General features: G+C 39.4%; 1 protein-coding gene across 1 annotated transcript in view; it reads left to right on the top strand.

Annotated features, from left to right (window-relative positions):
• The window catches only part of pitpnc1a (phosphatidylinositol transfer protein cytoplasmic 1a), a 102,608-nt gene that overhangs the window by 1,622 nt on the left and 78,244 nt on the right, over positions 1–22,742 (top strand). The window lies entirely within an intron of this gene.

Here is a 22,742-nt window from a genome sequence, read left to right as displayed (position 1 = left end):
TTAGTCTATCTCTTCCGCCAATATGGATCAGTGATTTTGATGACATCAGTCTGCACTTCAGCTTCTCATCAAATTTTCTGTCCAATTAAATGCTCTCTCTGAAGCTCCGCCCCCTACACTATAAGTAGATGCTGAAGATGCACTGAAATTGGTCATTTGTTCGCATATGTCTGGTTTCACGTTAGTGTCACACAAACAGCGCAGCGTGAACACAGTCTGGTCCGCTCCAGAGACACGATATCACAGAGCGGATTATATGATCGAGTCGCGCAAACCAGAAAACATATCGGACCCATTTAATACTACACAGAATGCTATATTTTAAAGCGATATGGAGATTAGGAGTAAACTGCGGCTTTACAGAGTTTAACGGCTTTGCCTAGATGTGATGTAAACGGAACGCTATTGGCTATTTTAACAAAAAGGGGAGGAGCTGTTCAATATGTCCCGCCCCATCTTCCTATTTCAGTGGAAATGACGTCAACACACTGCGCATTTAATTAAATAAATCTTCATAAACTAATATCCTGAAATATCCATTTTCCCAGTCATTTCATTTCAGTGGCAAAAAGTGTCACAACTTACCTGGATTTGTTTAGGGGATAGAAAACATCATTAGCTCATTAGAATGAAAAGTCTCCACCGTGAAAAGTTAATGTGAGTGCGTATTAGTTATATTAGGAAAGTGTGCTTCATCATGGGGAAATATTAGAAGCATAATCTCAATGATTGCAATGTGATCTAAGCATTTCATAACTAATATCAAGACAATTTCTGTTCCCGCTGACTATAGCAACCAATATAGCAGCAGATGCTTATGCGCATAAATCTGCATCTCAAACGGACGGTCTGAATGTAACTGGAATTGGATGGAATAGATTTGAGCAGAGAATATCAGATCTATCTGCACTGTAGTGTATGTGGCGTTGTGCTTTTGCAGTCCATCTGCTGACTGACACCACAGATGTGTCTTGTGTTAAGCGGCGTGTTAAACTGCATCGTCATTAATATCGGCGCGAGGTCCTTTTGCATACTGTAAACAGAGTAAGCTAAACCCCAAATTATGTCCCTGAGGGAGAGGTATGAAGTATAATTTTAAAACAATTAGCTTTTTATGATGTGTGTGTGTTTTAATAAGAGGGAAAGCCATCTGCAAGCGTTATGGACGATTGATTTACATGGCAACGGCTGAGACCGCTAGTTAAAATCTGTTTGATCAATTAAAGGTCTTTTGAGGGGTTATTGAGCTGAGAGCGATCACAGGTCGAATGACCGTTACATCATCACATTTTCTTGGCTCTTGGAAACAAGAGCGACTCGTATGTTGAGACCCTCTATGTATGCGTGCAAAGAGCGAACATTTAGAGGTCCACATTCTTGAGCGATAAAAACCTCTAAGTCAGACTTAATTAATTATTGATATATAATCATTTCTGGTGGGATGTGGGAAAAATGACTTGCACGAGTGAAGTGATAAAATGTGAGCGAATTACAGTGTTAAATTTGATCTTCCGAGCTGATATGATTTCTTTTTTTCATGCTTCATGTACTCATATTCTCATATTTCATATACTTTTTTCATATGCAAAGTTTTACGTTTTTAGTTGAAACAGCTAACAGCTCCTTCCTTCGTTCAGTCATGACGTACTGTAAATGTGATTTTCATCTACAATATAATAAATGCTAAAATTTGCCATTTGTAAATTATTTTCATGCTCTCAATTAAAATTGAAAGTCGATTTCTTCAGTTCACAATAATGAAATAAGAAAAAGTGTGAGGAAACTTGAAACCATTTTAATCCCATTGCTAATTAGGAGAAAACGTATAGGATATTAAAGATCTCATGATTTGACTGTCATACAGTGATGGTTGTCGCTCTGAAATATTTATCAAATATAGACTAATAGTGACATTGATTTGTGTTGTGTGTCAGTTATGTTTAATGGTAACTGCATCAATTGTTGAACGAACCTCAACTATGAAATAAAAATGGTAACATCTTAATTAGGTGATAAATTGAGCCGTGACAAGCTGAAGCCCAGGAGCTTTTCAGAGGTGAAGGCAAACACACTTTCTTCGCATTAATTGGACATTTTCAGCTGAAGCTCAAGGCCGTCTTGATAATGGATCGTAATTGTTTCACCAGAGACCCTGAACAGATGAATCTTCACTTATCTAAGGCATAAAAGAAACTTAAAGATTTTACTTTACTTGGGAAATGTTGTCTATGTTGTATCTCTGTTCACGTGGTTTGAAAGCATGTACTCTACTCATGTGTAGATTTTTCGCTCTATAAATGTATATTATTGATCTTATTATGACCTAATCATCCATGCACATGTTTGTTATTTTTCTTTGACGACGTGACTGACTCTTATTTGTCAGATTTTCCTGTGAAAATGACAAGTCTTTCTCGGGTGACGGATGCAGGACTTCTCCAATCATTTTGCCTGCTTAAAGTCCCTCTGTAGTCAATAATTGTATTCCTTAAAACTCATCTTTGATCACCAAAATGACATATTTAAATGTTTAATGCCTTAAAATAGCTTGAATGTAACTCGACACCCTTGCCTCATTTAGTATACGCGGTTCTATGAATATGCAAATGAGCCCCGCCTCCACTCACTCACTCAGCTCAGAGATCCACTGGTTGACGATCACACGTTGACCTGATTGGTTACAAGGTAGTTTGTGACGTCAGAAACACCAGCGATTTCAAACCGTGTTTTTGGTTTGGTTTGGTTTTTGGGGGTGGGGGGGTTGGTGATCGCTTTCGGGTTGAGCTTTCCGCGACTGGGGTATAGGTTGCCAGGTTGAGATGACAAACGGGTTGAAACTGTGTATGGTGTGTGGATTGTAATGCATTTAATACAAGATCTGGCAACAGGTCAACATTAGACAAACATATTATTGGTCCGATTATTCGTAAAGGAGTTTGGGCCAATCAAATTACGGGAGTTTCTCGGGAGAAATAACAAACCTGGAGGGGTCCGGGAGATAGGGCTAAAAAACGGGAGAATCCCGGGAAAAACGGGAGTGTTGACAGGTATGAAATAAAGTCACACAGGTTTGGAACGTTACGACAGAGAGGAAATATGGATTTATTTTGGTAAATCCACTTCAGCAGCATCTTCTTTTATTTGTGCACTTATTCTTGGCCACAAGCTTCTGGCTGTCAGTATCTGAAGCAGCGATGACTGGAGGGTTGTGTCGCTTCCTCCTCCATTACTCAGAGTCCTTATGCAACCATTAGAGAGAAGTGCTCTGAGCTTCATTGCTAGTCACCAGCATGTGTTGTGTTGCAGACCAGCATAGGATACCGGTGTCACCAATAGGCTAAACTCCCGCCAGTGTTTTAAAAAAAAAAGTTGCCAATCATTTCCAATCTTTATTCTGTAATTCTGAGATAAGATCCACAAATATATGTTAGGAGGTTAGCCAAAGTTAATTACATTCACCAATAAATAAAATGAGATCTGCCAATTGACAAAAAATGTCACAAACACAAGTGATTTGTCAATCACTTCCTCTGCGTTTGTGAATCACCGCATGCATTTGTGGATTCTGAAACATTTCTGGTGGTGAGATGCGCCAGAGACAATTTATATAGAGACATGCCACTTCCTCAATACAACTATATAGGGAAAACCCGTAACGCCAAAGATGGCGGTTGTATGCACATGCCCCGCCCCTCCCGCTGGAAAGCCAATCGTCTGCTTTTAACAGTCAAGCCGGGAAACATGTAAGCCTATAGTCTGGTTCCACTGTCGGAGACGAGAACCCTTGCGCATGCGTAGTAAACGTATAACCTGTGGGGAAAAAAGACCTTTTAAACCTTATTTTGGGGCAAAGTCATCAAACTTTTTCAGCGATTTTTTATTTTACTGCTGTTTCTAAACAAGCAGTTTTTATGTCCCGGTGACCAGTGAAAGTGCAGTTCTGACTCTCTGCCCATTCATTTAGATAGGAGCCTGGTCTTGTTAGTCCGAAATAGCTGCCCGGAGGCGTTGCCAAGATGGCGGCCGAGTGGCATGACTTGCCTAAAAAGGACTTTGGATGCGCACACAACTCCCACGAGTAGGTGGACTCCTCCCACCGGCTTCTCGAGCCAATTAGATAACAGATTGCGCTGATTAATCATGTTCTTTCTCCAACCAATCACGTTGAATCAGTTTTGTGAAACCCCTACGATATATTTGTGGATCTCAATCTCTACATTTGGTCTGTGTATCTTAATCTAGGCTATTTATTTGGAGAAATGAAACATTTCTAATCCTATATTAAAATACTTATCTTGCATGCACTTGGTCATAATCAGACCTTTTGTGTTCAGGTTCTTTTCATTGAAACTTTTCCAGCATTTGTTATTTTTGTTCTTTTGTAAAGTATCACAGCTTCAGCTCACAGTAAATGTATTCTAACTTGTTTTAGAAGCTCATAGGTCGAGCTGGAAACATCTAAAGTGATTACTCTGGTCTAAATCCATTACTGCAGGCTGTCAGCAGTGTTTCAAAGAAGACCGAGACCTGACACGCTTTTCTGTACTCACTGTGTGTGAAGATATGCACACAGCAGGGCTCGGTTGTGTTGGCTACGTGTAATGGACTGCTCATGTCAAACGTAAGAGGATGGACTGAAAGGGTTAGATGGCTCCTCTGATACTTATGTTCCCCCTGTTCATGGCTTGTAAAAAATCTGTGTAAAAATGGCAACTGTGATTGGCAGAACTTTACAGTAAAATGTATACCGTAAGGACCTTTTAAGGTTTACAGACTGAAGGTAAATTTACAGTAAAAAACCCTTATATTTCAATAACTGAAATAATTGTAGTATACCACATTACTAAACTTTTTTAACCTTTATAATATACGAAGGAAAATATTGAACAAGGAAGGGACGAAGGAGAAGTGAAATGAACAGACTGAGAACTATCTTATTAGGTCAAATATATGTGGACAAAGTTTTCCTTTGGCGACTTTTGCTGTTGAAAAAAGGTAACCGCAATATCAAATTTCAAAAATCGCAATAATATGGTATTGTGATAATGTATTGTGGGGCCTCTGGCGATTCCCAACCCTACTGACAAGTATCTTACACCGGCCCACCGGTGGGCCCAAATCCATTGCATTTTTAAAACAGTAATATCCTATACTAAACCTAAACTAATCTTGACAAACTATATATCATTTGAAAGCTTACAATCTCTAGTTTCCATATTTGGTGATTTATTTTCAAAAGTGAATTACAGAGGAGCCATAATTTATCAATTTGCAACAATAATATTTTCATACTCCTAAGGTGTGTTTAGACCAGGGGTTTTCAAATTGGGTGAATGTGAGCCTCCCCTTAGAGTAGGTAAGGGCAGCCGAGCCCCCCCTTCCCCAAAACACCGTCTGCCTGCCCTAACCCACGCCTGCAGTAAATGCCATCTTTTGTGTGTTCCAGGCAATGATGAGTTTCAATAACAACTGATTGTCTGATCAATAACAAATCTTTTTTAATATTGTATTTGAAGACATTTTATTTTCTAAACATTTTTTTAAAGTGCATTCATAAATGATTATTTGCAACAGCAAATAATTTCCAACTTAATGCAGGCCTAATTGAGGCTACTTTTAAAATCACTGAACATCAGTAGCATATGCCTAACCACAAGTCAACAAAACATGCTTAAAGTGATGCACATCAAAATTAAAATTCTGTCATCATATACTCACCCTGAAGCTGTTTCAAGCCTGTATGAATTTCTTTCTTCTGCTGAACACAAAGGAATATATTTTGAAGAATGTCAGTAACCAAACAGTTAACTGGAACCATTGACTTCCATAGTATTTTTTTTTTTAAGTCAATGGGACCAGTTTACTGTTTGGTTACTGACATTCTTCAAAATATATTCCTTTGTGTTCAGCAGAAGAAAGAAATTCATACAGGCTTGAAACAACTTGAGTGTGAGTAGGCCTATATGATGACAGAATTTTCATTTTGAAGTGAACTATCCCTTTAACGTGTAATCGGCGGCAAAACTACCGACGACGACACCTAACGGCTGAAAAAGCGTCTCGAACAAAATCAGCACAATGGACAGCTCTGACTGATCAATGAACGACAACGCTGTTTGTTCACGGAACACATAACATTTAACCGTCAACTGCATTGAAGGCATGTTATCAGATCGAACAGATTCACATATTTTTCATGACTTTTTTTTAACAATCTAAAACCTTTTTAAACAAAAAGGTTTTAAACAAACAAAATGCGCCACTCACGTCATTTGCGCTACAAGAGCGGCATCAACCCTCTATGACCCAACCAATTTATGGATTCAAGACAACACGTGAGTTTCAATTTAATCGTCCATATTAGTGGGAACAATGAGGCCGCACTTTTGATGCGCAGAGGTGTTCGATGCGGGGCTGCACTCCAGAGAGAAATAAACGCAAGTCGTCCTCCACCTGCAGCCTTGATCTGTATTTGTTTTTAATCATGGTCAGTGCGGAAAACCCACACTCACACAAGTAGGTGGAGGTGAAGGGGATTAGGACTTTCGTAGCCTTAGTGGAGATCTGGGGGAACTCGCTCTCCACAGAAAACCAGAAACGCGTGATCGGCATTTCTCCCAGTCTCTGCTTCAAGTCCATATTCGAGCTGAGCTCGACCAGGGCCTCCTCTTCCTGCAGGCTCAGTCCATCACGGGGTGTGGCGGGGAAAGAGAACGGATTTCTCACCCACTGATTTCCCAATGCGTCCTCTCCAAAATACTCGCCAAACTGGTCACGCAACCCATTCAAATGCGCAGTGATGACCGTTTGGACAGAGTTAAGAGGCAGCCCTGTCTTCTCCGCAACATCCTCCAGGGTTGGGAACATTTCCACCGAACCTCGTTCAACACGAGCACACCACAAGTCCAGCTTTTTCCTGAACCCAGACACTTGGTCGTGTGCCGAAAAGACGTGGCACTCTTTGCCCTGGAGAGAGGTGTTGAGGGAGTTGATCCTATCAAAGATGTCGGAGACATAGGCCAACATAGCAAGCCAGTTCATGTCTGCCAGATGTTTTGCCAGTGGGGAGTTAATCTCAGTGAGGAAGAGGAGGACTTCTTCGCGCAAATCGCACAGCCTGGTGAGGACTTTGCCCCGAGAGAGCCACCTGACCTCGGAGTGCAGGAGCAGCTGCTGGAATTGAGCGCCCATCTCATTGCAGAGGATTGAGAACAGACGGGCGTTTAAGGCACGCGATTTAATTAAGTTCACAATTTTGACAGCCTCATCAAGGACAGCACGCAATTCTTGGGGCATCCTTTTTGTTGCTAAAGCCTGTCGATGGATAATGCAGTGCTTCCAGACAGCCGCAGGGGCAACTGCCTGCACCTGTTTTACTAGACCGCTGTGACGGCCAGTCATTGCTCTTGCCCCATCAGTGCATATCCCACAACACCGGCCCCAGTCAAGGCAATTAGCCTGGTAAAAGTTATTCAAGGCCTTGAAAAGTTCGTCAGCTGTTGTGCGGGCGGGTAGAGAAACGCAAAACAAAAAATCTTCCTGCACACTGTGCTCTTTGATAAAGCGAACGTACACCATCAATTGAGCACAGTGTGCGACGTCAGTGGACTCATCCAGCTGAATGGCGTGAAAGGGGCTTTCACGAACACAGTCCAGGACCTGCTCTTTGACATCACAAGCCATGTCTGATATTCGTCGCTGGATGGTATTGTCAGAGATAGGGATCGCGTCAAGTTTAGCAGCAGCTGCTTCTCCCAGCATCACTGAACACATATCTCTAGCTGCAGGGAGTAGCAATGTTTCGCCGATGTTATGGGGTTTGCCTGCCTTCGCTATACGTAGCGCGACACGATAAGAAGCTTCTGTCGCCTTCATGTTAATGGTGCCAAACGACTTTATTATGCTTTTTTGAGACTGCAAATCATCACGCTTCCTCTCAAAAAACTCAACTGGCTTGTTCACTAAATTCGTGTGCTTAGTGTCAATGTGACGCCGAAGTTTGCATGGTCTCATGCTATCATTTGCTAGCACCTCCTTGCAGACCACACACTGCGGCAGAGGTGCAGCCTCGGACCCCGACCAGGTAAAACCTAACTTTAAATACTCAGGATCATATTTCCTACGTTTTTTGCTGGGTCCCGTGACTGTCTCCTCTCTTAATGCTTTCTTCTGTTGACTTGGGACAAGGAAACGATGCATTTTAATTTTTAAAGCTAATACACGAATTTACCGATATCAATAAGGCTGCACAGTTATTTTTTTATTCGCGTGTCGCGCCCAGAGTTGCCAACTCTCGCGAGACAAATAAGCAACGGGAGCTTCCAAAACAAGCCCAATATTATTAGATTATTTAGTTTCAGCATTATAATTTATTATTTATTACCAATAAATGAGCCTGCAACATATTAAACTGAAACCACTCCTTTATTAGAGAAGGAACCCGTACCCATGCTGTTTTAACGCGACTTACAAAAAAAAAGAAAAAAAAAAAGTCACGTATTATAAACTGACTCGCTCTTTGGCGCCCCCCAGGGGAGGCGCGCCTCACCTATTGAAAACCGCTGGTTAAGACCTTTATTTTGAAATAGTGATGAACATGAAAAATCATGAAAGAAGGGTAGAAACCTCAGTTTGTTTTCATGCCAAGAGTTCAAAAGATAGCATCCATTCAATTATATTTAAAAAAAAATCAGACCTTTTTTTGTAAAATAAAGAAATTATAGATTCACCATTTGTGATGTGGCAGGAAGCTATAACGCACATACTTGTTCTTTTTGTGTTTCTTAGAGGTTGAATTCATATCAAAATCTGCCAAACGTCTCATATTACTTCTGAATATGATGTCTACTTCCTAAATTGTATGAAAATTGTGGAAATAATGGTTCATATCACTCGAAACACATATGGAAATGGAGGCGCCCTTATATGGGCAGTAATGGAGTCTGGTTGTCATCTAGTGAATAGGTTCGGTACTGCGCCCAAACAAAATGTTACTGAAAGCTCATTTTTTGAGATATCAACCTAAAATTTGGAACACATCTTGTTCAGATTTTTGACTTTTTTTGCAGTTTTAGAGTCGCCCAGGTTTTGAAAATATATATTTTCTATAAAATATGAATAATTAAATTTTTTACATTGTACATTTTCATAAACTCAAACTTCTATAACTTTTTTTATGTTTCACTTTCTTAATTTATTTCACTTCTAAAAAAATCTGCCAAATGTCTTCTTTAAAACGAGACCAATCTTGCGTCTATATTCCAAAGCATTCTTGAATTACAACCATTTAAGTTTGAAATGTGCATTTTCATGTATTTTCAAAAAAAGGGGGGTGACACTTAAAGGGTTAAAAAACAAAGGTGGTAAAGAGAAAGCCACACGATGACTCAAAGTTCATCACAATTATGACTTGACTAGATACTAATATATAGAAATTGCCTACTAAATATACAGAAGGTGCACTGTGTCATATACAAATTAGGGATGCACGATATAGGATTTTGGCCGATATTCGATATGCCGATATTTTCAAACTAATTTTGCCCGATGCCGATACCGATATCGATATATTTGTATTTTTTTTTTAAGTGCAAAAAAAGCTTATTAAAGCTTCTATTAATGTTCTCAGTCAAGAGCAGTGAGTGATTTCCTCTGTGTTTTGTTGTTTTATTAACATTAACGGGATAGTTCTCCCAAAAATTTTAATTGTCATCATTTACTCTCTCAAGTTTCTTTCTTCTGTTGAAATTATAAAAGTTATTTGGAAGAATGTGGCTAACCAAACAGTTGCTGTACTCCAGTGACTTCCATAGTATATTTAAGCACAAGAAAGAAATGAATCCAGGTTTGAAACAACATTAGATAGACAGAATTTTTATTTCTGGGTGCAGTATCTCTTTAAAGACAAGCGGCAGAATATTATTACTGTCTCTTTAAGAACTGCACGCGAGTAACGCGACGCGTCTAATATACACGCATTTGACAAGCAGATTTTCTCTGTTTGCTTTCACTTTAGACATAACCAACTTTGTTTATGTAAACCTTGTGTGTATTTGACAGTATCAGCGCAATAAGACTCGAAAGATTAGTCCAGTATGCAGGCGCTGTGACAGGCTTTAGTTCCTGTGAGCGTCGGGTGTAACGCGCTCAGAAAAGCGGATGTTATGGTGTGTTCACACCGAACGCGAATTTAATTATTTGCGCGAGTAGATTACATACAAAGTCAATGCAAAGACGCGAATAGACGCATCATTCGCGCCGGGCGTTGCGAATGACGCGAATTGGATGACGCGTTTGGCGCGAATGTCTTCCGCGCAAGTTGAAAAATTTGAACTCGAGCGAATGTTCAAGCGTCTAACTAGACGCGATAGACGCGTATTTGACGCTCTATTCGCGTTCGGTGTGAACACACCATTAGAACAGCGCATCAGCACGTGAATGACATGTTTACCTAGCAAGACTTTGACGCACATGCAAACAATGAACTTTTGTGAATTGCGGTGTCCCGTGAGTGTAACTCTACCTCTGCGTTTACATGTGATGTGATGTGAATGTACGTCGCGTTGTACAGTATGTTGAGATGAAGGCGCCAGAATTGAACTGATAGAATGCACGATACTATGATTTTTCTTCAAAAGCAGATAGTGGAGACATTTTAATCGTCCACGATCAAAAACCGTGAGACGCACGGCATACCCCTAGTTGGAAGTTTAAGTTGCTGGCGCTCATGCTTCGTTCACGGTCGTCACGTGCGCATAGGAAACACGCCACCCTATCGGCAAGACTCATCGGCAGAAATATTCATATCGGCCGATGCCGATGATGGTCATTTTAAGCTTTTATCGGCCGATACCGATGTTGTCCCGATATCATCGTGCATCCCTAATACAAATACATAACATCATTGTGGTAACACACATGGCATTAAAATAATGCAATAAACATTAAAAGACACGCTCTTTAACCTTTGACCCTCGAGTGGTTAAAAAAACGAAGCACGTCGTTTTAGCTGTGCTTCGGCTTTGCGTGACTGTGGATGAATAGAGTAATAGAGAGAGAGAGAGCGATTGTCCCACTGCTCATAAATCACTAGGGATCACCGTAGTTAATTTTTGACTGTTTAAAATCCATATTTAGGATTTATCCATATGACCCCAGCCTAAAAATAAGGGTCTTGTGAAACAATCAGTCATTTTCTGAATTATTATTATTTTTTTAAATGTATATGCATTTTAAGAAATGTTCATCTTATTCCAGCTCTGCAATGTGTGTCAACGAGACGGTTGAGTTCATGACCTCTTGCGTGACGTTTGCATACGAACTGCCCTATAGTCAAGCATCAAGGATACGCACATAAACGGGCCATTTTAAACAATAAACAGACACACACACACTAATATACAGCAACGTCCATTCAACTTTTGGACCGCACCTTCTCCACACTTATAAACAATTGTGCGGATTTTGCCGCCTACGTCCAGCATGACCTTCCTAAAGTGAAAGTAATACATTTTGGACAGTCAAAAATGGAATAAAGTGATCCCGAGTTCACTTGCATAAGCTGGAGAAAAATCCTGTAATGTTTTCCTTTTTAAAACCGTAATTTCTCTTGGGCTGAAGAAAGAAAGTAGATACAACTTGGATGGTAGGTAAATAATCCAGAAAGTTTCATTTGTAGATGAACTATTCCTTTAATAAATTGTGTTTTTAATTTTTTAATTTATTTTTTATTTGGGGCATTTGCTCTTTATTAGAAATAAGAGCATCAGGAAAGTATTGAGAGATGGGGGTAATGGGGATTTAGGAAATGACACCAGATTTAAATCACCATGTCACGGGCACATTCACTGACCGACATTTCACTTCCGGTGAACTGATTTGACCTTTTTACCTAACTGTATCAGATACTGCTCCAGAGGAAGATCATGTCTATATATTATTTTTTTTGAACTGGCCGTGGCCCTTGAGCCTGCAGTAAATTGAAGGTCAGAGAGGTAGACAGCTGGCTTTTGTTGTATTATGAAAGAGCTCTTGCAGACCTTAGTGTTGAGGCTTTTTTGAGGTCCCACAAACCTCGCTGGTGAGCACATGGCTAATGGATCGGATCACAGTCCGGCGTTTCATGTTCGTCCCCATACGTCACGTTCTTTTAACAGTAAAGTTTCCATCGGTTGGCCAACTCCTGGCAAGCCAAGATCATTTCTCAGTGGTTCCCTGTGAGAAGTATTTTACCCCTAAAGCCCGTTTGAGGTCTGCACACTGGCACCCTGACAGGAGCACAAAGGTTACAGATGAAAGTGGGGAACATTAGTGGCAGTGCAAAGGCAAATATAGCCTGGCACACAGGGCATGTTGAGAAGAAAGCGTTTGGACAATCCCTGATGCTTAAAACACGATTGTACTTCAACAACGCATTGATAACATTCATCTGCATTTATAGTTTTGTGACGGCAAGCAGGCAGATGATCATGTTCTGTGTTTTAGACAGAGCATAAAAACATCCTCATGTCGTGTGACATGTAGATTTTAGACATTTAGTAATAAAAGGTTGTCTACCTGCCAATATGGCATATTTCAACATGTTTGTCAATTTCACACATTTTAGTTTGGCAATAGTTCAACTAGTAAAATGTGTAGGCCTACAAGTTTGCATAACAATAACATATTAACTAACGTAAGTAAGAATAAATGACTTGCTCAAAAATCCCAGACAGCCACATGGTGTCCGCCCAGATCCAGGCCACGTCTGGTACATGTGGATTCAACGCCGACACCATGTTGCTGTCTGGGATGATATCCTCAGCTGGATCAATCGCGTTCTTCTTCTGAGGTAAATTAAAGGCTTATTCCTCACAGCGTCGTCTTCCAAACTCGATGAAAAGTAGATGAACCCGACGAAGCTTCATGCTTTGTTTATCGAGGTGTTTGGGGGTGTTTACAGGATTGTGTGCCTCACATGGACGATAACTGCATGATAGCGTGGGTGTGGCCACATTAAAGATAATGAACTCAGACGGAAAAGATTGTACCTGTCATTGGTTTCTTACAGATTACATAAACAGAGTATTTGTTTTCGACTTACTTCATTTAAAGTCCCCCTGTAGTCAATAATTGAATCCCTTAAAACTTATTTGATCACTGAAATTACACATTTAAAAAAAAATGTCTTCATGCCTTAAAATAGCTTGAATGTAACTCTACACCCTTGCCTTATTTAGTATGTGTTCTATGAATATGCAAATGAGCCCCGCCTCCACTCACTCACACCAGCTCAGAGATCCACTGGTTGACGATCACACGTCGGCCTGATTGGTTACAAGGTAGTGTGTGACGTCAGAAACACCAGCGATTTCAACCCGTGTTTTTGAGACTGTCTTTGGTTCACTGCAGTTTTAAGGAGAAAATACTCAGCAACGCTGTCGACTTATGAATTTGCACATAGTTTGTCTTGAAGCATATTAAAAACGCCACATATAAACATTAAAATCTTGATTTTCACCACAGGGGGACTTTTAAAAGTAGACACTTCAAGCTTTCTAAAGACATGTCTATGTGGCTAGTATTCGCTGAGTTTCAGTTCATTTTTGTGACGCGTTTCATACGCTTTTCTTTATTTTACAAAAGCACAAAGTTTTGTTGTTGTGAGTGTACATAGGGGTGTCACGATTCTCCAAATCTTCGATTCGATTGAATTTTCGATTCTAAGGTCCCGGTTCGATTCGATTCTCGATTTTTATATATATATATTTTTAAAAGCACAGGTTGCTATGCCATTTTTAGAATATACTTTTATGCAATATAATATCTGACCTTTGTTCGCAATTTACCACACTACATTGTCAAATTTAAAACATTTATTAACCACATATAGTGCTTATAATACCTTATATCTTTAGTCAATTTGAAACTTAAGCAAAACAACCTGCCATATTTTGCCATAACCTGCCATACGCAGATCATAAAATCAAATCAGTCATTTTAAACTGTCTGCGAAATGCAATTTCACAAACAGCGCGAGTGTTCAGCGGTGCCGCGTCTTCTCTCTCTCTGTCTCAAAATGGGTTGCACAAGGCAATTGTCAAGCGCGCTGCTCTCACGTTTCGCGAGTCGTGACATGACGGAATTGTCACTTGCATAATCGGGCTAGCATTGCATCGTGAGTAACTAAAGTTTACCATTTGCACATCTTTTTAAGTCTTACCAGTTTATTCAAGCGATTTTAAACTATTCAGTACTCGCACGCTCTCTGAGAGATGGTTTTCTTTGCACACATACATAAAGCCGCCTCGCAAACAGGCAGATGACGACATTCAAGTTCACAAAACAAACAGTTGTTGATTTAACAGATAAATCTATGTTTTTGTGGAGATGCCCTGCCATGTTAGTCGTGGTGCCAGTGGAAGAATATGGTAGGTAGGTTACACGCAGCAGAGCTTGCAAACTGTGGATTTTTTGAAGCGCGAACATTGAACGCGAACGTGAACGTTGACAACATAACTCACTGGAAATTCAAAATACTTCCACACCGGTGACTTCAATGAAAGAGAAGACGGTTCAAGTTCTGTCGATGGGTCTCCTGCATCTGCAGTTGCCATGCTATCTTTTGACTGGCTGTAGCTAAGTTAGAGGAGGTTGACTCGCAGCACTTCAACACGCGTGTTTTTTTCCGTGACTTGGGGGCGTGGCAGCATCGATGATTCCATTTTTTAATTCGACGTTCGAGTATTGTGACTTAATTTCGATGTGACACCCTTAAAGCCTGTTTTATGCTTCTGCGTCGAATAGACGGCGTACCCCCGCAGAGCCCTCTGCGTCGCCGCGAACCCCTCTCCGACCCCTCCGCCGTAGCTCGACGTGCACCTCCAAAAAATTGTAACTACGCGTCGAGGCGACGCAGACCGCAAGGGCTGTGATTGGTCAGATTATACATCATTTCGGGAGTGTAGCTTTTCCGGTTTCCCCCTCCCGCTATACCGCCATTTTTAAAGTGCGCAGTTTGTTTCAACGATGTATCACGTTGAGGAACGATTAAATCACTTCTGCGATTAAACATTTGCAATAAAATAATTTGTTGTTCAACGTCGATTAGTTCCAGCTGCAACAACATTCTCTCTCTTTCGCTCGCCATTACGCGCGTTTCCATTACAGATTTGCGCAAAACTTTTGCCTTTTTTTCTAAATGTCGATAAAAAACTATTGCCAAATGACCGATGTTATGCGACTAAACGTCTTTTTTACCCTAATCATTCCAAAAATCATGGCAACGGACGTTGGTAGCCACCGCACTAGACATTATTATTATTAATGGAAGGAGACGCATTAATGGCATTAATTAATGGCAGGTAAAGACACGGAGTTCTCCCTCATTTCAGCTCCGAGGTCTTGATTGTGGCATTTCTTTGAGGTTTAGAGTCCAGTAGGCTATTCCTGTAATTATTGTTTCTTTTATGAATTTTATGAATCCATTCGTTTTACCTTATTTAACCCGTAATTGCAAAACGAAAAATGAACGGTTGTTGTATTTTTGAAACGCAAAGTTGAACACCAAAATTTAAATTTGAACTGTACACCAAATGCTGAAAAAAAAAAAATATCAACGAATTTTCAGATAGGCCTAATTGTTTATGATTTTTTTGCCCCTTTATTAAACATTTAAAATATTCACAAATTAATATAGAAAAAAATGTAGATTTTACTGGTTTTCTAAGGCCAAATTAGAACCTGGAAATAATATTTTTTCCCGGAGTGCTGAATGAGAAGAGCCATAACCACAGAGCCTACAGAAAGGTGATTTATAGGTGAGATCTAGGTTATAATAAATGTTTCTGAAAAAATAACGAGGCATTTTAATTGTTTATTAATAAACTATTGTTTTCTAAATCAATGTCGGCTAAAAACATATCTCCATCTCCGGATGCACCTTTAGAGAGAAATGCACCTTTCATACGGATTACATAATCAGAAGGTATTAGCTTTCGATTCGAATTTGTTCCTTTTAAAGTGGACATTTCAATAGCCTACATAGGCTATTTTTGTTTCAGTTCTCGCGCTTCAGTTCACGGAGACCATGAGCGCGCCTGATTGTTTTATTTTATTTTACAAAAGCAAAACGTTTAGTTGTTATTGTGAGTTTACGCAAATAAAAGAAGTTGCGAATAATGTATTATTATTTTCTGTATGACCAGAAATGATTGAGTATTTTAAGTAGTTTCCACCGTTGATAGGAAAACGCAAGTGTTCGCGCCCGAGCCTCCCTGCCATCCAGTGAGCGTTCCGCACTCTGCACACACACTTGGATATGCGTCAAAAGCTTTTGTTTATTTGTGATAATCTTAGCCCTGCCTATTATTATTGTCCAACCTGTATTTTGAATGAGATGTGACGAATTGCTTTGTTCCTTTTTTGGATAAAAGCGTCTTCTACATATGTAGCCTAATAAATGTTATAATAATGATTATTATTATTATTATTTGCGGACACGGACCCCAAACACACCGCGTCTTCTAAGGCAGGTGACTGTAAATGTGCAAAACCTGTTTCCAAATATTATATTCAAATATATTCAAAATATTCCTTTTTCAAATTGCCTGAAAAACCTCCTCATGCGAGTGTAAAATCTTTTTTTGCGATAAACGGGAGTTTTTGCGAAATGCGTATTTTCAATTCGCAATTTCAATTCGCGCAATTTGAAGGGCTATGGAAACGAAAGCGGAACCGGCGCACAGAACCAAAACAAACTAGCAAAGAGATTCGCAAAGCACACACCACCCTAGCGTTCTGGCGTTGAAATGCACCGCGATGCAACGCAACCTGACGCAGAACCATAAAACGGCCACGACGCCGTAGGAGTGACGGCGTAGCTACGCCGTGGAGTTGACGCAGAAGTATAATGAAGCCTTAAGTGTACACAAATAAATGTAGACCCTTGACCCTTTGTAATGACGTATTACTCGTTTCTGTAGGACAAAAAAAATGACATAGTATTTTTAATTATTTTCGCCGTTATCAGGATTTTTTTTAATTCTGGCTCACTTTCAATGTTCCCAATTTTAAGACCTTATTCACATGTGATCGCTGCATGTATTCAGATATATTGACGGCCTCTGTCAATATAACTCACGTTTCCCAAGAAGATTCCTTCACCATCTGCCATAGATTCAGATTCACGTCACAAACTAGAGCTGGAGCTGAGATTGGACACTAGCAGCCTGAGGCGCAGACTGATTTTTATGAGGTGTGAAGGATTGAGGGCCAAACTGATGTCATTGGCAGTGATAGAAAAGCACCATGGAGGGCTTGAAGATGATGCTTGTGTAAAGAATGGCACTGGTAATGAGGTGCAGTTTGTTTAATGGAGAAACGCCTACAGCACAGAATACAAAGCATTTGTAACAAGTGTATGGTTTGCCACAAAACTTTGCATGCTTCTGCTAATGCAATTCAAAATGTACTGGCGTAATATTTGAAATGCTTGCATTTGGAGGTCATAGCAATGAAACAAAAGCCATCAAACATGCGTGTTCCTTTGTAGTATTTGATTGGAAAGGATCCTCTGTCCTTGGCTATGTTCAGAATAGTGTACTACCGTACTACTTGCAATAGTTCTGCTGTATGCAGTATGAATGCTGTGCGTTTCAGAATCCATTTTCTGTATGGATGGATTAATTTTCTGTTTGAATGACTTGAATGACAAAATACAAGATCGCACAATGCAATGCAGTCGACTTGACCTTTCATTTCCATTGTGATGAAAAAATGAGCTGTACTTTATAACTGTTGACAGTCATGTTACATAAAAATTAAAAATGGAAAATGATTAATTTTTGAATCAATTAGGGCTGCAGCAACCAATCAAATATTTTCTTCTCTTTCAGCTATAACTATGTTGAGCAAGTTTTTGCTTGTGAAATGCTACTTCTTATTATCTCAAAAGTTCTATGATCGTATTTCTGTTACTATTAAAGGTTTTACCTTTTTGAAACCCTGCTAGCTGTCAAGATGTTCAAAAACATTGCCTGCTAACCACATAATATTTCAGCATGGCTTTGCATATTTCAGAATCATACTCTGTCTCTGATTTAAATGAAGACTCCAGTTGACAGGATGGAGAAGTATTCCTGTCTCTTGTCGCCTTCCACTGAAGCTGAACTCTGACATGGACACTTTTACCGTATTTTAGCGGAAACGCTGTCAAAGGACAGTGACTGTTTCTGAAACACAAAGGCCATGCTTGTATAGAGGTGTTTGGGAGCATGCAGCTGAAGGTCATCACACCGTTTTAAGATGTTGGCTGTAGCTGGTGAGTCAGCCGGCACTCAATCGCTTGTGTTCTCCTACACAAGGCCAGCTAATGAAGTCATCCAATCAGGAAGCCCCCTGACTCTTGGACACACTCCTCAAATCAGAGCAGGTCTATCTGCTAGAGAGCTTGCCTTTGTGATTGGGTCTCTTGCCACCACTTTAATGTGTTGATAAGAGTGGCCGACTCCCTTCAAGGGGATTCCTGGTCTCTGCCGGCTGATGCCACCATCATTCAGTGAGGCGGTTCCTGTTCTTGGTCAAGGCTTTAATTAGGAAAAGCCTGATTAAGGGTGCGTTTACATGACAACGGTACGCTTAAAACGGACAGGTTTTTCCTTTTGAGTTTTCCACGTACAGGCGACACCGTCGTCTAAACGATCCACATTCACACCAAGGTTATTTTCGTAAGCGAAAACTGAAACTAAGACTAAAACTAATGGTCAAAAAATGAATAAATGAAACTAACAACACTTATTGAAAAACTAACTGAAATAAAATAATTGGCAAAAATAAATAATCGTTTTCGTAATTGACCGTTCGCAAAGACATGCCCCTCTTAGTTACTGTCGCTATGTCCAACAAGCTACGCTGCTCTCACACACACACCAAAATACATCGCTGACAGACAGGACAGACCCAGGTTACTTTTGATATTAAACATATTAAACAAAGTCTCACCTTTCAAATTTGGCCATTTTTTTAAAAAGAAATTTAAACAATAAATACCGTTTTGTGGCTCTTTAATATGTCGTGACAGATCGCTGTAGAGCATCAGTTAAAGCTGCTCGTGATCCGATCATCTCTTCCTTCTAGTTCATTTATAGCATCAAATAAACATAAATGAACATAAGGAATGTTGTTTTAACCGCAGAAAGGCATCAGTACATTACGTTTTTCAAGTTCAAATCCTCCCATGTTAATCTACTAACTCTCCTGACTGCTTTGTCGGACAAAATGGCGGATGGCGAAGTATGATTGGTCAGACCACCTGTCAATCAAACTCCCTGCGAAGGGTCAATTAAGCTCTCATCCTGTACCGGAAAATCACGTTTTTTCATTCCACTGCACTACTTTATTTTTCAATGTATGACCATTGCGCTTGAGTCTCGCATCTTTTGCATCGTTTCGCGTATGACACAACGTTCTAAAAACGCGGCACACTCAAGTTAAAATAAGTTCAACTTTTAAAAGACGCGTCTCGAGAGCTTGCGCTTTTTCCCCATTCCACGGCACGCGTCTTTTTGCAGTTTTTCAAAGCAAAACCGCTTTCTGTGTGAACCAGCCCTAAGAAGCAGAAATGTGCAAAAAATATTTCCATTATGACTAGACTTTATGCAAATACAGCTGTCCCTTAATTCCAGGTAAGATAACCATCTCATGTGAAACTAAACAAAATACCACAAATATTAGACAAGATACCACACTGAGCAGAAAACGGAAAAAACAAATAGCATGTCTAGCCCACAAATAGACGTAGGCTACATTTGTGAGAGTAGAACTTTTTTACTTTTTAGTTGCATTTGTTTGGCTCTTTGTTCATCCTCAAACAATTATTTTATTTTTATTATTAAGAGGTTTTCTCAAGAGTTAACTGTACACCACCACAGCTGTTAACACACATAAACACACATTATTCACAATTTATCTGGTCATCTTTATTTCCTACAAATACAAAAGCAACAGTTATTCCTTTTCCTGTTGGATTTATATAAATATAAATCAATAATTAGTGCAGGTCCTCCCCCCATTTTGCGAGCCTCTGCCTTCTTGCTGTTGGCCGAGTAGAAGTCAAATGTTAATTGCATTACCCTAATTAAGAAATGACACCGGTTGGATTCGAGAACATTTAATTATGTGAAAAGAGCATTAGACTATGTGGAAAAAGCTGCTGCACATTAAAATAGACAATGAATGATATTTATTTAATATGTCAAATGTTAGTAAAGTCATGTATCCTACACCCATTACCCTTTTATGCTCAAAGCTTTAGGCTTCCTGATTTAATTTGTTTTCATACTACTTTTTTAGCGGCTGTCACGTTCTTTAACAGTAGCAGGGAAAACTATGACCAAGAAACTAACCAGAACAAGACATGCTTGTGACCACATAATAATATAATTCTATATAATAATGATGATTTTAATATAAAATATTTAAAATTCAATTATTTAATTTCGAAAACATCATTGGGTCTCATTCACTAAGCATGCGTACACACAAATTTGTCCGTGAAATTTGGTCGTGAACAAATCACGATTCGCCAAAAATGTCGTAATAAAATGTATTGTAAATTTATGAAAAAAATATTGTAAGAACTCAAACCACACGTACGCAAAAAACACTTACTCTGTACGGCCTTATAATTGTGTTAAGAAGTTGCATTAATTGTATTATTTAATCCATATATAAAATGATATACTTGCATTAAATACATGCATTTCAGAAAGGAGGTCCCTCGCAAGGGGGATCATCATATTTGTGAGTCCTTGGCTTCAAACTAAATGGAAAATGGTAACTTGTATTTCTCAAAACGGTTTGGAATAGGTGACCATCAGCTTTCCGCAAGACAAATATCTGGGAAAGTTCTTCCAATTTTAAGTCCTTGTTTCTTTCTAAACCCATAAGAAAGAACACAAACGAAGATATCTTTAATCATACATCATCTGAGTCCATGTAACCAATCTAAGTCTTCTGAAAAGACATAATCAGTTTTTATGATGAACGGATTCCATTAATGCTTTTCACATATAAACATTAATCAACATGCACACAGAGTATCTTAAGCATCAAGCACTCGCATTCACATTTGAGCTTCCATTTATCACGTCTGATTACCATATTTGATTCATATGGATTAGCCTACTTTTATGTCGTCTTCGATGCACAGACTTTAAGGAGAGAATATTCAAAATCTCTTCATTCGTGTTCCACAGAAGAACAACCATTTGCAGGATTTATTCCAGCAAATAAATGTGCTTTTCATTCCCAGCCCTTTGCAGTGTACACAAGGCCTTTGTTTACTCGCCAAATGGGTCATTAAAACACATTACTGTCTCGGGCTGACTTCAGTTGAAAAGACAGTTAATGGAAATGCGGTTTGTTTGTTTATTAGAGCGCTGTTGTTGACCTGAAGTCGCTCGCAGAGCTCCATCAGTCAGGTAGGCCTCTCAGCACAAGGTCAAATAGGCACTTCATTTATTGCAGTTTTGTCAGTATTGGCAGAGCTTACCCGTGGACAAAAGCAGCAGATGTCAGAGCAGGCATGGTGCGGGTTGTGGTGACAACGCCATGCTGATAGCACCACCTGTGCGAGGCCTGTCCTTCAGGAGTCAGTGGGATTGTTGAGTCAGGCCTGAGCCATCAGTCCAACAGCTCCGATGGGGAGCACCACGCCAAATACAACAGATGAGAGTTTTGCAAGCCTTGTGTTCCCACAACTTAAATATCAGAATTCTGCTTCTCTTGGTAAGGGTGTGTTCACACTAGTTCGGTTCTTTTGGTCTGGACCAAAAACGAAAATGATACATTTAGTCCTGGTACACTAGTATGGAGCTAGAAATGTGTCTTTAATATATGCGAGAAAATAAATGATCTTAGAGAAGAAAAAAAAGTTTGAGAGAAAAAGTTATCACACTGATAGCAAAAAAGCATTTTGTGAGAGAAAAAGTTTTCATATCAATAGCAAAAAATAATATTTGAGACTAAAATTCAATTCGACTCCCAAGACAAGACGATGCTCACCCGACTGGCCAATAGGAACGTTCCAATAGGAAAAAAAGATTTTCCAAGATGGCACCGCCCATACCCCCCATAAACAGCCTCAAAATCGTTCTTCAGAAAGTCTATGGGTGACGTCACAGACGCTTTGTCCATATTTTTTACAGTCTATGATCCTGACACGAGAGCAAAAAATTGCATTGAGAGCAAAGAAAAGCGGTTTGAGAGAAACACTTTTTTTTTTTTTTAGAGAAAATGTTTTCACACTGAAGTATTTTGAGAGATTTTTTTTCTCAGAAATAATTTTTAAAATGTCAAATTTATATTTTTTTATGTTCAATGAGAAAATACTTTCTCAAACTTTTTTTAGTCTCAAATATTATTTTTTCTCTCATGAAATGCTTTTTTGCTATCAGTGTGATAACTTTTTCTCTCAAACTTTTTTTTCTTCTCTCAGATCATTTATTTTCTCGCATGTAATAGACACATTTCAAGCTCCATACACTAGCCCGCGTTTTCATTACCCTTCAAATTTCGCACTTTGAAATTGCGATTTTAAAAATGCGCTCAATGGAAACGCATCAATTTCGCTAAAAACTCACATATATTGCAAAAAAAAATTTTTACGCTCGCATGCAGTGGTCTTTGAGGCAGTTTGAAAAAGGAATATTAAAAAAATGTTTTGTTTTTTTTGCGCATTTACAGGTCACCGAACGTACGTAACA

This window comes from Rhinichthys klamathensis, unplaced genomic scaffold (genome assembly GCF_029890125.1).
Source record: "Rhinichthys klamathensis goyatoka isolate OS25496 unplaced genomic scaffold, OSU_Roscu_1.1 h1tg000004l_1, whole genome shotgun sequence".
NCBI classification, from domain to species: Eukaryota; Metazoa; Chordata; class Actinopteri; order Cypriniformes; family Leuciscidae; genus Rhinichthys; species Rhinichthys klamathensis.
The sequence above is the reverse complement of the archived record's forward strand: the minus strand, read 5'-3'. Positions and strand labels throughout refer to the sequence as shown.